Raw genomic sequence first — 16,476 nt, forward strand, 5'->3', positions numbered from 1 at the left:
TTTCAGTGTCGCCACAGCGGATACAGCCAGATTCGCATTGGTATTTGGCACAAGTTTTATGCCAGATGCCCTTCCTGATGCAACTCCAGTTTTCCTGGAGAAACACACACCAGCTGCTGGTGTTCCAAAGAGGTTTCCCATCCAAGTACTAACCAAATTCAGCACTGCTTAGCTTCTGGGAACCTGACAAGATCAGACTTACACAGAGCAGACCAACTGCGCTTTACGCTGAAAGTCTGCGAAAAAACTTAAACATGTTTAAATTAAACATGTTTAATTTTTGCGTCCATTTCACGGACACCTTTGCATCCCTCAGAGTATTGCCACCTAGGGCTGCATTACGCAACTCTGCGTTGGCCCGGTGTGAAAGGGGCTTAACAGAAAAGGTGCCTAAATTTCTTTTCTCCATGATGGAAACACCAACTTGTATTCTGGTACACAAGGAGCACCTAAGTCCAGTATCTCCATGTTAGATGTCGTAGTCTGAAAAGACCAGTTGCAGGTACCTCTTTCCTGCATCTCCATAACTGCTGTCTGTTCTGGGTCTTTCAGCAAAGTGAAACGTGGCAAGATGTCGACCCTAAAGTCAGTGAAGCCCCCAGAGCTGATCCAGGCAAAATACAGTCACATTCTTGCCTTACTGGAACATGTAAACCTCCCCCTGGAAGTTAATTTTACAACAACCCGCACAGCCGAGGTAATGCTGCGGAGCAGGAGGGTGGTGAAGCTGAAGAAGATTTAGAGAATCAAATCAAATCAAATCAATTTTATTTATATAGAGCCAAATCACAACAAACAGTTGCCCCAAGGCGCTTTATATTGTAAGGCAAAAGCCATACAATAATTACAGAAAAACCCCAACGGTCAAAACGACCCCCTGTGAGCAAGCACTTGGCGACAGTGGGAAGGAAAAACTCCCTTTTAACAGGAAGAAACCTCCAGCAGAACCAGGCTCAGGGATGGGCAGTCTTCTGCTGGGACTGGTTGGGGCTGAGGGAGAGAACCAGGAAAAAGACATGCTGTGGAGGGGAGCAGAGATCAATCACTAATGACTTGACTTAGACTTAGACAACTTTATTCATCCAACCAGGGGCAATTAGTTTCAGCAGCTTGCGTACTGGCACACAAAACACAATAACCACCCAATACAGAAAAACACATAAAAAAATTTTTAGCATAAAATAGAATAAAAATACCATGGGATACAGTGTCATCACAACCATCTAATATATATATATACATATATACATACACATACATACACACATACATATACATGTGCATACACACATACATACCCATATAGACCCTACAAAGAGTTTAAGAGACGAATAGCAGAGGGGATAAAAGATTTTAACAACCGGTTCGTCCTGCAGACCGGTGAAACATAACGACGACCTGAAGGCAACAGGGAAAATTCACCTGCCAGCACGTGACCAGGAGAAGACAAAATACAATTTGCCTTCCTCAAAATTTGCTGGTCACAAAAACTACTTAGATCCCTAAATTTCACTCAAGTGATCTTTGAACATATTTTTATAATACTATACAAACTGTTTTTATCTTTCAGTGCAAGGCTGGGAAACCAGCAGATGAAAGAAAAACAGGAAACTTTCAATAAAGGACTGATAAAAACGACACATAATAACAGGACTAACAGAGAAAGAGTTCAGTTTGTGGAGGAGGTAGACTCTCTGTTGCCCTCGCTTCACAATATCTGCAGTATTCACATCAAATTTCAGCTTCTCATCAAAAAAGGTGCCTAGATATTTATATGCAGGAACTCTTTCCACAGCTTTGCCATGAATGATGCTGTCTGTAGCTAACCTTTTATTATGTCTAAAATCAATTATGAGCTCCTTTGTTTTAGACACATTTAGGTCTAAATAGTTTATGTTGTGTGGGCCGCTGAAGAGGAGGTACTGCTGGCCCACCACCACCAGAGGGCGCCCTGCCTGGAGTGCGGGCTCCAGCCACCGGAGGGCGCTGCCGCCTTACAGGAGCAGCCAGGATGACAGCTGTCACACATCACTGGAGACATCTGATCCCAATCAACAAGGAGGTATATCAGCAGGACAGCATCTCCACCTCATTTGCCGAGATATCGCCTTACCAAAGAGGTAACAATCTCCGCCTACACATACGTGTGACTATAATTGTATTCTTGTTGATTATTTGTAGGACAGCTGACTACCGGACAGCATTTGGATAAGTACTCACCTTCCTACACTCCTTGATTGTTGTTGACGAGAGGTGGAGGTGGACTCTCCACCCTCCGTGTTGCTGGGTGCAGCCGCACCCACACCTGACTGTTTCTGTTTCTTGCCAGCAGTACCGGATCCGACGAGCGGAGGCAGTGGCCACCTGGGAATTCGGGACTTGGCGGCTCCAGTATTCCCGGGGTTCGGTGGCAGAGGAAATCGGGTTGGTTCCGGTTCGACTTGGACAGACGTCTCCTATCGTCGAGCCTGCCCACACGACACCGTTGTAATTGGACTCAATTTCAATATTGTAATCGGCTGTGTTTGTTGTGCCTGTTTCACAACAGTAAAAACAGTGTTATTTGACTCCTCCATTGTCCGTTCATTTGCGCCCCCTGTTGTGGGTCCGTGTTCCTACACTTTCACAACAGGATATCTCGGCCAACGTCATGGATCCCGAGGGGCGTCAACCGGCTGTTGAACGGCCAATGGAAGACCAGGACGCGCAGGCGTCCTCGGGAGGGGTGATCGGTGAGTTGCAGCGGATCCTCGCCGCTTTCACGACTCGGATGGATTTAATGACCGAGCAGAACGTCCTCCTGAACCGCAGGGTGGAGGCTCTCGCCGCACAAGTGGAAGCGCGCCCCCTGGGCGCCGCTGCGGCTCTCCCTCCCGTCGACCCTGTGCGTAACAGCGATGTTCCACTGGTTGTCCAACGACCCCCCCCCACCTTCCCCTGAAGCTTACATAAGCCCCCCAGAGCTGTACGGAGGCTGTGTGGAGACGTGCGCAGATTTTCTTATGCAGTGCTCGCTCGTCTTCGCACAGCGTCCAGTCATGTATGCGACCGATGCTAGCAAGGTAGCTTATGTAATAAACCTGCTTCGCGGTGAGGCACGCGCTTGGGCTACAGCGCTCTGGGAGCAGAATTCACGGCTCCTTCTGACATATGATGGGTTTGTAAGGGAGCTCAGAACCGTGTTCGATCACCCTAATAGAGGCGAAACCGCTTCAACCGTGCTACTGTCAATGAGACAGGGGCGTCGGAGCGCAGCTGCCTATGCAGTCGACTTCCGCATCGCGGCTGCGAGGTCCGGCTGGAATAGCACTGCGTTCCGCGCCGCCTTTGTAAACGGACTGTCGTTGGTTCTTAAGGAGCACCTGGTGGCTAAGGACGAACCGCGGGATTTAGATGGGCTCATCGATCTTGTCATACGGTTAGACAACCGGTTAGAAGAATGTCGGCGGGAACGAGACGAAGGGCGTGGCTGGGCACGCGCCGTCCCTCTCCCTTCCGGTTCCGACCACGCTCCGCCTTCCCCACGCTCCACGGCCCCTGCGCTCCGTGGGACCACAGCTCCCCCTACTGACGAAGCTATGGACACGAGTAGGGCAACATTTAGGGCACCGGATGCACAGAGGAGACGGGCCCACGGAGCTTGTTTTGTTTGTGGTGCCATAGAGCACCATATGAGAGACTGCCCCGAGCGGTTAAACTCCAACGCATGCCCCTAGAGACTGGGCTAGGGGTGGGCCGAGACATTCACGTGGGACACACCCACATTGCCACACGACTCCCAGTCACGATCCTTTATGAGGACTCAACCCTGAAGGCCCCAGCACTGGTGGACACGGGCTCTGAGGGGAATCTGTTGGACAGCAGATGGGCCAGGGAGATAGGGCTCCCTCTGGTGGCGCTTACCTCGCCTGTTCAGGTTCGGGCACTAGATGGCTCCCTACTCCCTCCAATCACGCATAAGACACCTCCTGTAACTCTGGTGGTGTCAGGAAATCACCGGGAGGTGATCGAGTTTTTTGTGACCCAGGCCACCTCCCGTGTGGTTTTAGGATTTCCCTGGATGTTGAAGCACAATCCCCGGATTGATTGGCCGTCCGGGGTAGTGGTGCAGTGGAGCGAGACCTGCCATCGGGTGTGTCTAGGTTCCTCGGTTCCTCCCGGCTCCCGAGCTAAGGAGGAGGTCAGAGTCCCGCCCAGTCTGGGGACGGTGCCGGTGGAGTACCACGACCTTGTTGATGTGTTCAGCAAGGATCTGGCTCTCTCTCTTCCCCCCCACCGTCCGTATGATTGTGCCATCGATTTGGTTCCGGGCAGTGAGTTCCCGTCCAGTAGGCTGTACAACCTCTCACGGCCTGAGCGCGAATCAATGGAGACCTACATCCGGGACTCGTTAGCTGCCGGGTTGATCCGGAATTCCACCTCCCCGATGGGCGCAGGTTTCTTTTTTGTGGGCAAGAAAGACGGCGGACTTCGTCCATGCATTGATTATAGGGGGCTGAACGAGATCACGGTTCGCAACCGATACCCACTACCCCTGTTGGATTCAGTGTTCACACCCCTGCATGGAGCCCAAATTTTCACCAAGCTTGATCTTAGAAATGCGTATCACCTGGTTCGGATCCGGAAGGGAGACGAGTGGAAGACGGCATTTAACACCCCCTTAGGTCACTTTGAGTACCTGGTCATGCCGTTCGGTCTCACAAACGCTCCCGCAACATTCCAAGCGTTGGTTAATGATGTTTTGCGGGATTTCCTGCACCGGTTCGTCTTCGTATATCTAGACGATATACTCATCTTTTCTCTGGACCCTGAGACCCATGTCCAGCATGTACGTCAGGTCCTGCAGCGGTTGTTGGAGAACCGGCTGTTTGTGAAGGGCGAGAAGTGTGAGTTCCACCGCACGTCTTTGTCCTTCTTGGGGTTCATTATCTCCTCCAACTCCGTCGCTCCTGATCCGGCCAAGGTTACGGCGGTGAGAGACTGGCCCCAACCCACAAGCCGTAGGAAGTTGCAACAGTTCCTAGGCTTTGCTAATTTCTACAGGAGGTTCATTAAGGGCTATAGTCAGGTAGTTAGCCCCCTGACAGCCCTGACCTCACCAAAAGTCCCCTTCACCTGGTCGGGTCGTTGCGAAGCCGCGTTCAAGGAGTTGAAACAGCGCTTCTCGTCTGCACCTGTTTTGGTGCAGCCCGATCCTAGTCGCCAGTTAGTGGTTGAAGTGGACGCCTCGGACTCAGGGATAGGAGCCGTGCTGTCCCAGAGCGGGAAGACTGATAAGGTCCTTCACCCGTGTGCCTATTTTTCCCGCAGGTTGACCCCAGCCGAACGGAACTATGACGTCGGCAATCGAGAGCACCTTGCGGTGAAAGAGGCTCTTGAGGAGTGGAGACATCTGTTGGAGGGAACGTCCGTGCCATTCACGGTTTTCACTGACCACCGGAACCTGGAGTATATCAGGACCGCCAAGCGGCTGAATCCCAGGCAAGCCCGCTGGTCACTGTTCTTCGGCCGTTTTGACTTCCGGATCACCTACCGTCCCGGGACCAAAAATCAGAGATCGGATGCTTTGTCCCGGGTACACGAAGATGAGGTCAAAACGGAGTCGTCGGATCCCCCGGATCCCATCATCCCGGAGTCCGCTATCGTGGCCGCCCTCACCTGGGACGTGGAGAAGACCGTCCGGGAGGCCCTGACACGAGACCCGGACCCCGGAACCGGACCGAAGAACAAACTCTACGTCCCACCAGAGGCTAGGGCTGCAGTCCTGGACTTCTGTCACGGTTCTAAGCTCTCCTGCCATCCTGGGGTGCGTAGGACCGTGGCAGTCGTGCGGCAGCGCTTCTGGTGGGCGTCCTTAGAGGCCGATGTCCGGGGTTACATCCAGGCCTGTACCATCTGTGCCAGGGGCAAGACCGATCACCGCAAAACCTCGGGTTTGCTACAGCCGCTGCCCGTTCCTCATCGCCCCTGGTCCCACATCGGCCTGGATTTTGTCACGGGTCTCCCGCCGTCCCAGGGAAACGCCGTCATCCTCACGATAGTGGACCGATTCTCCAAGGCGGCCCACTTCGTGGCCCTCCCGAAGCTACCAACGGCCCAGGAGACAGCGGACCTCCTAGTCCACCACGTCGTCCGTCTGCATGGGATACTATCAGACATCGTCTCCGATCGCGGTCCCCAGTTCTCCTCGCATGTTTGGAGGAGCTTTTGCCGGGAACTGTGGCCATGGTCAGTCTCTCATCCGGGTATCACCCCCAGACCAACGGACAAGCAGAACGGGCCAACCAGGAGATGGAGCAGACCCTACGCTGTGTGACAGCCGCGCACCCGACGGCCTGGAGTACCCACCTGGCCTGGATCGAGTACGCCTACAACAGTCAAGTGTCATCAGCCACCGGCCTCTCCCCTTTCGAGGTGTGCTTGGGGTATCAACCCCCGTTGTTTCCGGTGGTTGAGAGAGAGGTCGGTGTGCCCTCGGTCCAGGCCCACCTACGGAAGTGCCGTCGGGTGTGGCGTGCCGCCCGTTCTGCTTTGTTAAGGGCCCGGACGAGGGCGAAGAACCATGCAGACCGGCGGCGGGCCCCGGCTCCCACGTATCGTCCTGGGCAGGAAGTGTGGTTGTCCACCAAGGACATTCCCCTACAAGTGGACTCCCCAAAACTGCAAGAACGATACATCGGTCCGTACAAGATACTCAAGGTCAGTGAGGCCGGAAGCTGGAGCCTCACTGCGGATTCATCCAGTATTCCACGTCTCTAGGATTAAACCTCATCACACCTCACCCCTCTGCACTCCGGGTCCGGCGCCACCTCCTGCCCGGATCATCGACGGAGAGCCGGCTTGGACCGTGCGCCGGCTCCTCGACGTCCGACGGATGGGCCGGGGTTTTCAGTATCTGGTGGACTGGGAGGGGTACGGCCCCGAAGAACGCTCCTGGGTGAAGAAGGGCTTCATCCTGGACCCGGCCCTCCTGGCCGACTTCTACCGTCGCCACCCTGACAAACCCGGTCGTGCGCCAGGAGGCACCCGTTGAGGGGGGGGTCCTGTTGTGTGGGCCGCTGAAGAGGAGGTACTGCTGGCCCACCACCACCAGAGGGCGCCCTGCCTGGAGTGCGGGCTCCAGGCACCGGAGGGCGCTGCCGCCTTACAGGAGCAGCCAGGATGACAGCTGTCACACATCACTGGAGACAGCTGATCCCAATCAACAAGGAGGTATATCAGCAGGACGGCATCTCCACCTCATTTGCCGAGACATCGCCTTACCAAAGAGGTAACAATCTCCGCCTACACATACGTGTGACTATAATTGTATTCTTGTTGATTATTTGTAGGACAGCTGACTACCGGACAGCATTTGGATAAGTACTCACCTTCCTACACTCCTTGATTGTTGTTGACGAGAGGTGGAGGTGGACTCTCCACCCTCCATGTTGCTGGGTGCAGCCGCACCCACACCTGACTGTTTCTGTTTCTTGCCAGCAGTACCGGATCCGACGAGCGGAGGCAGTGGCCACCTGGGAATTCGGGACTTGGCGGCTCCAGTATTCCCGGGGTTCGGTGGCAGAGGAAATCGGGTTGGTTCCGGTTCGACTTGGACAGACGTCTCCTATTGTCGAGCCTGCCCACACGACAACCGTTGTAATTGGACTCAATTTCAATATTGTAATCGCTGTGTTTGTTGTGCCTGTTTCACAACAGTAAAAACAGTGTTATTTGACTCCTCCATTGTCCGTTCATTTGCGCCCCCTGTTGTGGGTCCGTGTTCCTACACTTTCACAACAAGTTTATGTCACACCATGAGACAAAATCATCAAGGGCCTCCCCGTGTCCTGACTCAGCTCCCTGAAGAAGGGACAGCAGAGCAGTATCGTCAGAAAACTTGACTAGGTAGCTGCCTTGCCTAACGCTTCTGCATTCATCTGTGTATAAAATAAAAAGTAGGGGGGAAAGGACACAGCACTGTGGTGAACCGGTGGACAAAACTAAGGAGTCTGAAACACAACTGTTTACACAAACCCTCTGCTTCCTGTTAGTTAAAAAAATCTGACAACCATAAAACAAACTGGTGGGGCAATTTAAAATCACACATCACACATAATGATTAAATGCAGAGTGGTGCATACAGAGCAAAAAGAGAAAGAAACACTCAGTGCATCATGGCAACCCCCCAACAGTCTAAGTCTATAGCAGCATAACTAAGGGATGGTTCAGGGTCACCTGATCCAGCCCTAACTATAAGGTTTAGCAAAAGGAAAGTTTTAAGCCTAATCTTAAAAGTAGAGAGGGTGTCTGTCTCCCTGATCCGAATTGGGAGCGGGTTCCAGAGGAGAGGAGCTTGAAAGCTGAAGGCTCTGCCCCCCATTCTACTCTTACAAACCCTAGGAACTACAAGTAAGCCTGCAGTCTGCAGAGCGAAGCACTCTATTGGGGTGATATGGTACTATGAGGTCCCTAAGATAAGATGGGACCTGATTATTCAAACCTTATAAGTAAGAAGAAGAATTTTAAATTCTGTTCTAGAATTAACAGGAAGCCAATGAAGAGAGGCCAATATGGGTGAGATATGCTCTCTCCTTCTAGTCCCTGTCAGTACTCTAGCTGCAGCATTTTGAATTAACTGAATGCTTTTCAGGGAACTTTTAGGACAACCTGATAATAATGAATTACAATAGTCCAGCCTAGAAGAAATAATGCATGAATTAGTTTTTCAGCATCACTCTGAGACAAGACCTTTCTAATTTAGAGATATTGCGCAAATGCAAAAAAGCAGTCCTACATATTTGTTTAATAGCACATTGATATGCGAGAAGACATTTCTGTTCCACAGATGTCTGACAGGATAGACTGATGTCATTTCACAGGATAAAGACATCCAGGATTGGACTGTGTGGCTTTGAAGTATCTGTGTTCTTAACAGTTTTGATTCACAATGACCTAAAAATGATTATGTTCATGACCACATAACTGAATGCCTTCAACTTGAAGGTGTGAAGTTGATAACCCTATTGTCCGGAGGTAGATTCTGTTTACTCAGTTTGAAAACCTTGTCTTGTCTCTGTCTTTGTCTTCTGACTAACAGTGAGTAAGTCCTTTTCTAATTTTCATGCCAGGAGTATTGAAGTCCTAGCAAGGTGCAAAAATACCAAGTTGAAACACAATACTGGTCTCATAATCAGTGAGGTTCAAAATGCTGAAAACATGTCTGCAAGCACTTTAAACATCAACTGACTACATGGTAACGCAATAAAAACAACATAATAATAGTGGATTTTATGCGGTCAATGATATTTTCAGATTAGATTTTCTCAAAACGACATTTGCTCTTCAATTCGAGGTCTTTCAATTTCAGCTGAATTCACGGTCTTTGATTATTGTGTCAATATATGTATTGCATAAAACAAATATTTAATAAGTCAGGGTTTTCCATGGAGGACTGGCAGTAGGAAAGTGGAGGGTTGAAATTCTCAACACCTATTTAGTTATTTTATTTTTTAAACAATATATTAAAGGCACATAAGGGACTTAATTGGATTATGAATAAAAATTCAAGGCCATGCTTACAGTACTCTGCAAAGCAATCAGGCTCCAAATACTTGGGTAGGTAATTTCACTTCAGAAAAACTTTATGTGCAGGCAGACACAAATGAGTTAAATATTTAAAAACATTAACTTTGTTCTTATACACATTTAAATGATATAAGATTATTAAAGTTACTTAAATACATCCTAAGAACCAGCAATTGATGACAGGAAAAAATGTGTTCTCCATGAAAAAGCATTAACAATTCAGGAATCATATTTAATACTCATATACCCATTTATAACAGGAACACATGTCAGATTAACTGGTATATATGCAAAGCATTTTGCTTGATTAAACACAACAAGGAAAACATTGGAACTTTCATATGCAGAATATGCAAAATAATGTTCTTCACACTGAAACAGAGATTCAGATTCAAACAACTTTATTGATACCTAAAATGGCAATTCATTCTTCACACCTGATTACCTCAGACAAAAATACAGTGCGCCATGTGTGAAGAAGAAATGAGTTGTATCAGTCAGATGAGTTTGTATCAGTTTCTGTCAGTGTGTGCATAATGTCTGGAGTTGCCTTGACAACATCAGACTGTAAGGGAGGGCAGAAAGATAAGAAGGGTCAGCCAATTGGTTCACCAGGCCATAGAGATTCTTCTGGAGGAAAACAAGGGTGCATTTTGACTTTCGGAGGCTGATAAGCCTGTCATGTTTAGGGTTAAGCAGAGAAACACAGAAATTCCATTTACAACTCCTGTGACCGACCAAATCCAATTTATATGTATTTCCTGGTCTCCGACATCTTCCTTTGCAAGGCAGACATTTGCTCCGAGATGTTTTCCAGCTTACGTCTGAGTTCAAGGGTAACGCAGTCTGAGAATGTACCGCCTTACCCAGCTCTTTAATCATGACAGACAGGTGATTGGTCGTGATACTGGTAGCAGCAATCTTGGCAATTCTCTGGTAGGTCAGGGCAGCACATAAACCAATAAGCACCAGCCCTCCCACTATAAAACCAAAGATAAATAAATCTTTAATGTCCTCCACCAGAGAGTGGTACCAAGCACGCAACGAGCCACTTCTCCCAGGCGTCGAGAACATAGCCCGCACTCAGGGTCCCCCAGCCCTGATTTCCTTGTTGAAAAAATGGTGTTAATAGCACTCAGAGACCAGCTGATCAACTCAATGGTTAATCCAAATATAGTTTGAAGAATTCACAGGCCGATGAAGTAGGGACTTTGAAGGTTGAGCAGAGATAGAGGAGAGGAGGAGGAGATGCGACCGCCCTTGCCGAAGTCCCAAGCCATAAGAGGTTGTTTTCTTCCTCCCCCCATTGAAGTGAAAGGGAGAGATATCCCGGCCTGGTCTGTGAAGTCTCTGGCCTTGATGTCAGGCAATTATAAATGGTCCCAGTAATGGGATTGTAACTTATCGTGGTCTGGAATATCTCTGATTTTGAAGCTTAGTAGTTAAAACTTACACTGACTGGAATTTCACTGATAAGTATGGTTTCAGGGACACCACTGAAGAACAATAAAATACACACAATGGACAATGCAACTGGAATACAACAACGAAGGAGTGTTTCAGGAGATGTCCCACAGTTGCATCAGAATTTCAAGTCAAAAGGTGAAACAACAGTCTTCTCTCAGTTGAAACATCAGCCCTTTGGAAAAGAAATTAATGTAAATATTTAATTAATTAAAGACATACAGTTCTCATCTTTGGTTACCAATTTGGGATTAGATTCCATGTGTCACATCCACACCGTAAGGGCAAAAGCACCAGAACTCAAAAGACTTTGACTTTGTCCGTAGATGTTGATGCACATCAGACACAAATCCAGACATTCTGCTACACACTCATCTTTAAAAGTGCTGAAACCAGAATAGCCACTGATTTCACAAAAATCACTGTCTGTAAAGTTGGGTTCAGGGAACCTTTCCTCACTGGCAAGCATCCCAGAGCACTGTACTCTGCAACCATACCCAAAACCCAATCAATGCAAGCATTGCAGTTGTTGGGAGCAAAAGGTAAGGCACCCTGATACTTTGGTTTTGCTTACAGCGGCACTGAACCTGAGTCTTCTTTTCATGTTCTCTTCTTTAGTTACTACTCATGTATTTTCTGGAAATCCTAGATGACAAACATCAAATGGTCAAACCTTTCTTCTCCATTCCGCTTCTCCCTTGTTTTTACTCAGAGTTGCCACAGTAGATTTAAGGTGGATGTGCATTTTGGTTTGGCACAGTTTTTTGCTAGCTGCCTTTCTTAACACAACTCCACATTACATGGAGAATGGGCAGGGGTGACCTTGAAACCAGGAGCCTCTGCACTGGAATAAGCGTACTTAACCACTTGACCACCATCCACAACAAATGGTTGAACCAAACGTTGAAAAGTAGTTTGTCATTGTCCGCTAAACAACACAGCAACGTTGCTGCATGAAACTCATGTTACGTCATTGCTACAGGAGCGGGGGGGACAAGCAAGGGACATGATGAAAAAAGAGTTACTGTGGTAAACAGAGTGAAATGTCACGATGATGGTTATGATGATTTGGGAATTTGGGAGTTTGACAAATGAGCAGCACCACGTCTCATCCAGTTAGAACAGCTGGTTGAACTCAGCAGGTTCACATCTCCACTGTCAGATGATGGAGGCATGAAGGAAGAAGAGCTCTGCTATCCTGAGCTCCTGAACTCCTCTTGCAGAGGTGTCCTCAGGCCTCCCTCTGAGGCTGTTCTCCTCTACTTCCTGCTCTCCTCCATCAGTGTGCTCACTGTGTCACTCAACCTGCTGGTCATCATTTCCCTCTCACATTTCAAACAGCTCCACACCCCCACCAACCTGCTCCTTCTCTCCCTGGCCATCGCGGACTTCTCCGTCGGGTTGTTGTGATGCCGATTGAAACGATCCGTTTCATAGAGACATGCTGGTTGCTCGGTAACATAATGTGTGCACTCTTCATTATCGCTTCACTCTAACCTCAGCTTCAGTAGGAAACATGGTGCTCATATCAATCGATCGCTATGTTGCTATTTGCTTCCCTCTGCAGTACCCCACCAAAATCACACGCGGCAGAGTTGGACTGTCCGTATGTGTGTGCTGGGCGTGTTCCCTCCTTTACAACAGCCTTATCTTAAAGGATCACTCAGACAGCCTGACAAACATAACTCGTGCTATGGGGAGTGTCTGGTGGTTATCATTACGTGTCAGGTGCTGTGACCTTTTGTTCACGTTCATCGGTCCCTGTACAGTTATCATTGTTCTCTATGTTCGGGTTTTTGTCGCCGTCTCTCAGGCACGTGCCATGCACTCTCATGTTGCAGGTCACAACTGGCCCGGTAATTGTAAGTGTAAAGAAATCTGAGAGAAAGCAGCCAGGACTCTGGGTATTGTCATAGTTGTGTTTTTAATGTGCTTCTGCCCATATTACTATCCCTTCTACAGGCCAGGACACCTCAAACAGGCTTTTTTGTCCATTGTATCCTGGATCTTGTATTTTAATTCTTGCTTGAACCCACTGATATATGCTTTTTCTACCCGTGGTTTAGAAAAGCTATTAAGTTCATTGTCACCCTTAAGATACTAAAGCGTGACTCCTATCAGGCCAATATACTTTAAGATCACATGCAGTTAGACATTAACACAGCTGGTATCACTACATATAAATAACAATAAAAACATGTTCATCTTTCAGTTTGTTAAATCTTATGTTTGTGTTGTGTTATGTTTATGTTGTACCTTCATCCAGAATTTTTGAGCAGTGAGATTTCCAGCATAACGGTTTTGGGTGTGAATTGATTAAAAGACACCTTTTATTTCAGATTTAACATCATTTATTTATATTTCAGTAAGTTCCGGCTGGGTTCAGTCATCTCAGACTGATTTCGGGGTTTGAGTGGTCCAGGACTTTATTCTGACAGACCATATCAGGACATGATTTCTGGAATTAACTCCTTTTTTTCTCACCGACTGATCTTACTGACTGAAATCACGTGCTGGAATCTGTGGTTGGAATGAAAACCTGCAACATCTCTGCCATATCCAGTTTGCAAATGGTTTAAAAGTTTGACTCTCTGTCTCAGTGTGAGCAGTTTATCTTCTCTGAATTATTATCTGAAATATTAAAGTAAAGATGAGGCAGTGTTTTTTTTAGCATGATTGATTGGGTAAGAATAACAAAAATGTAGCAGATATAAAGCTGGAACTTTATTTAAATTGCTTATATCAGAATATATAACGAGGAAAAAAAGTCTTCAACCAAAATGTTTCTATCTTCTGACAGAGTAGTACTTGTACCACCTAAATGCAACACAGCACAGCTTCTCCTTGGGAAATCAGGAACTTTCACACGTAACATGAACAGTTGTCATTATTTTAATTATCTGTTTATTTTGAAAATGTTCACTAATACACAACTGGAGGGCTGTGATCAAGCTGACAAAATGATATCCCACTCCACTCTGCCATGACAACTGTTTACATGTATATACTTCCGCAGTACTGAATATTTGTGATATCTATATACATAAAGGGCTACATCTGTCTGTCTTTCTGTCTGTCTGGGTTAAACTCCCAAAATATAATATGTAGCCCTAACACCAATATCAGAGTCCCGCCAGCTGGGGACGGTGCCGGTGGAGTACCACGACCTTGTTGATGTGTTCAGCAAGGATCTGGCTCTCTCTCTTTCCCCCCCACCGTCCGTATGATTGTGCCATCGATTTGGTTCCGGCAGTGAGTTCCCGTCCAGTGGCTGTACAACCTCTCACGGCCTGAGCGCGAATCAATGGAGACCTACATCCGGGACTCGTTAGCTGCCGGGTTGATCCGGAATTCCACCTCCCCGATGGGCGCAGGTTTCTTTTTTGTGGGCAAGAAAGACGGCGGACTTCGTCCATACATTGATTATAGGGGGCTGAACGAGATCACGGTTCGCAACCGATACCCACTACCCCTGTTGGATTCAGTGTTCACACCCCTGCATGGAGCCCAAATTTTCACCAAGCTTGATCTTAGAAATGCGTATCACCTGGTTCGGATCCGGAAGGGAACGAGTGGAAGACGGCATTAACACCCCCTTAGGTCACTTTGAGTACCTGGTCATGCCGTTCGGTCTCACAAACGCTCCCGCAACATTCCAAGCGTTGGTTAATGATGTTTTGCGGGATTTCCTGCACCGGTTCGTCTTCGTATATCTAGACGATATACTCATCTTTCTCTGGACCCTGAGACCCATGTCCAGCATGTACGTCAGGTCCTGCAGCGTTGTTGGAGAACCGGCTGTTTGTGAAGGGCGAGAAGTGTGAGTTCCACCGCACGTCTTTGTCCTTCTTGGGGTTCATTATCTCCTCCAACTCCGTCGCTCCTGATCCGGCCAAGGTTACGGCGGTGAGACTGGCCCCAACCCACAAGCCGTAGGAAGTTGCAACAGTTCCTAGGCTTTGCTAATTTCTACAGGAGGTTCATTAAGGGCTATAGTCAGGTAGTTAGCCCCCTGACAGCCCTGACCTCACCAAAAGTCCCCTTCACCTGGTCGGGTCGTTGCGAAGCCGCGTTCAAGGAGTTGAAACAGCGCTTCTCGTCTGCACCTGTTTTGGTGCAGCCCGATCCTAGTCGCCAGTTAGTGGTTGAAGTGGACGCCTCGGACTCAGGGATAGGAGCCGTGCTGTCCCAGAGCGGGAAGACTGATAAGGTCCTTCACCCGTGTGCCTATTTTTCCCGCAGGTTGACCCCAGCCGAACGGAACTATGACGTCGGCAATCGAGAGCACCTTGCGGTGAAGAGGCTCTTGAGGAGTGGAGACATCTGTTGGAGGGAACGTCCGTGCCATTCACGGTTTTCACTGACCACCGGAACCTGGGTATATCAGGACCGCCAAGCGGCTGAATCCCAGGCAAGCCCCTGGTCACTGTTCTTCGGCCGTTTTGACTTCCGGATCACCTACCGTCCCGGGACCAAAAATCAGAGATCGGATGCTTTGTCCCGGGTACACGAAGATGAGGTCAAAACGGAGTCGTCGGATCCCCCGGATCCCATCATCCCGGAGTCCGCTATCGTGGCCGCCCTCACCTGGGACGTGGAGAAGACCGTCCGGGAGGCCCTGACACGAGACCCGACCCCAACCGGACCGAAGAACAAACTCTACGTCCCCCAGAGGCTAGGGCTGCAGTCCTGGACTTCTGTCACGGTTCTAAGCTCTCCTGCCATCCTGGGGTGCGTAGGACCGTGGCAGTCGTGCGGCAGCGCTTCTGGTGGGCGTCCTTAGAGGCCGACGTCCGGGGTTACATCCAGGCCTGTACCATCTGTGCCAGGGGCAAGACCGATCACCGCAAAACCTCGGGTTTGCTACAGCCGCTGCCCGTTCCTCATCGCCCCTGGTCCCACATCGGCCTGGATTTTGTCACGGGTCTCCCCCGTCCCAGGGAAACGTCATCCTCACGATAGTGGACCGATTCTCCAAGGCGGCCCACTTCGTGGCCCTCCCGAAGCTACCAACGGCCCAGGAGACAGCGGACCTCCTAGTCCACCACGTCGTCCGTCTGCATGGGATACTATCAGACATCGTCTCCGATCGCGGTCCCCAGTTCTCCTCGCATGTTTGGAGGAGCTTTTGCCGGGAACTGGTGGCCATGGTCAGTCTCTCATCCGGGTATCACCCCCAGACCAACGGACAAGCAAACGGGCCAACCAGGAGATGGAGCAGACCCTACGCTGTGTGACAGCCCGCACCCCACACGGCCTGGAGTACCCACCTGGCCTGGATCGAGTACGCCTACAACAGTCAAGTGTCATCAGCCACCGGCCTCTCCCCTTTCAGGTGTGCTTGGGGTATCAACCCCCGTTGTTTCCGGTGGTTGAGAGAGGTCGGTGTGCCCTCGGTCCAGGCCCACCTACGGAAGTGCCGTCGGGTGGCGTGCCGCCCGTTCT

At 49.3% G+C, this 16,476-nt stretch overlaps 1 pseudogene; it reads left to right on the forward strand.

Annotated features, from left to right (window-relative positions):
* The first annotated feature begins 571 nt into the window (after positions 1-571).
* LOC117526591 lies at positions 572-12,913 on the forward strand (annotated as a pseudogene).
* The last annotated feature ends 3,563 nt before the right edge of the window (positions 12,914-16,476 follow it).

This window comes from Thalassophryne amazonica, chromosome 15 (genome assembly GCF_902500255.1).
Source record: "Thalassophryne amazonica chromosome 15, fThaAma1.1, whole genome shotgun sequence".
NCBI classification, from domain to species: Eukaryota; Metazoa; Chordata; class Actinopteri; order Batrachoidiformes; family Batrachoididae; genus Thalassophryne; species Thalassophryne amazonica.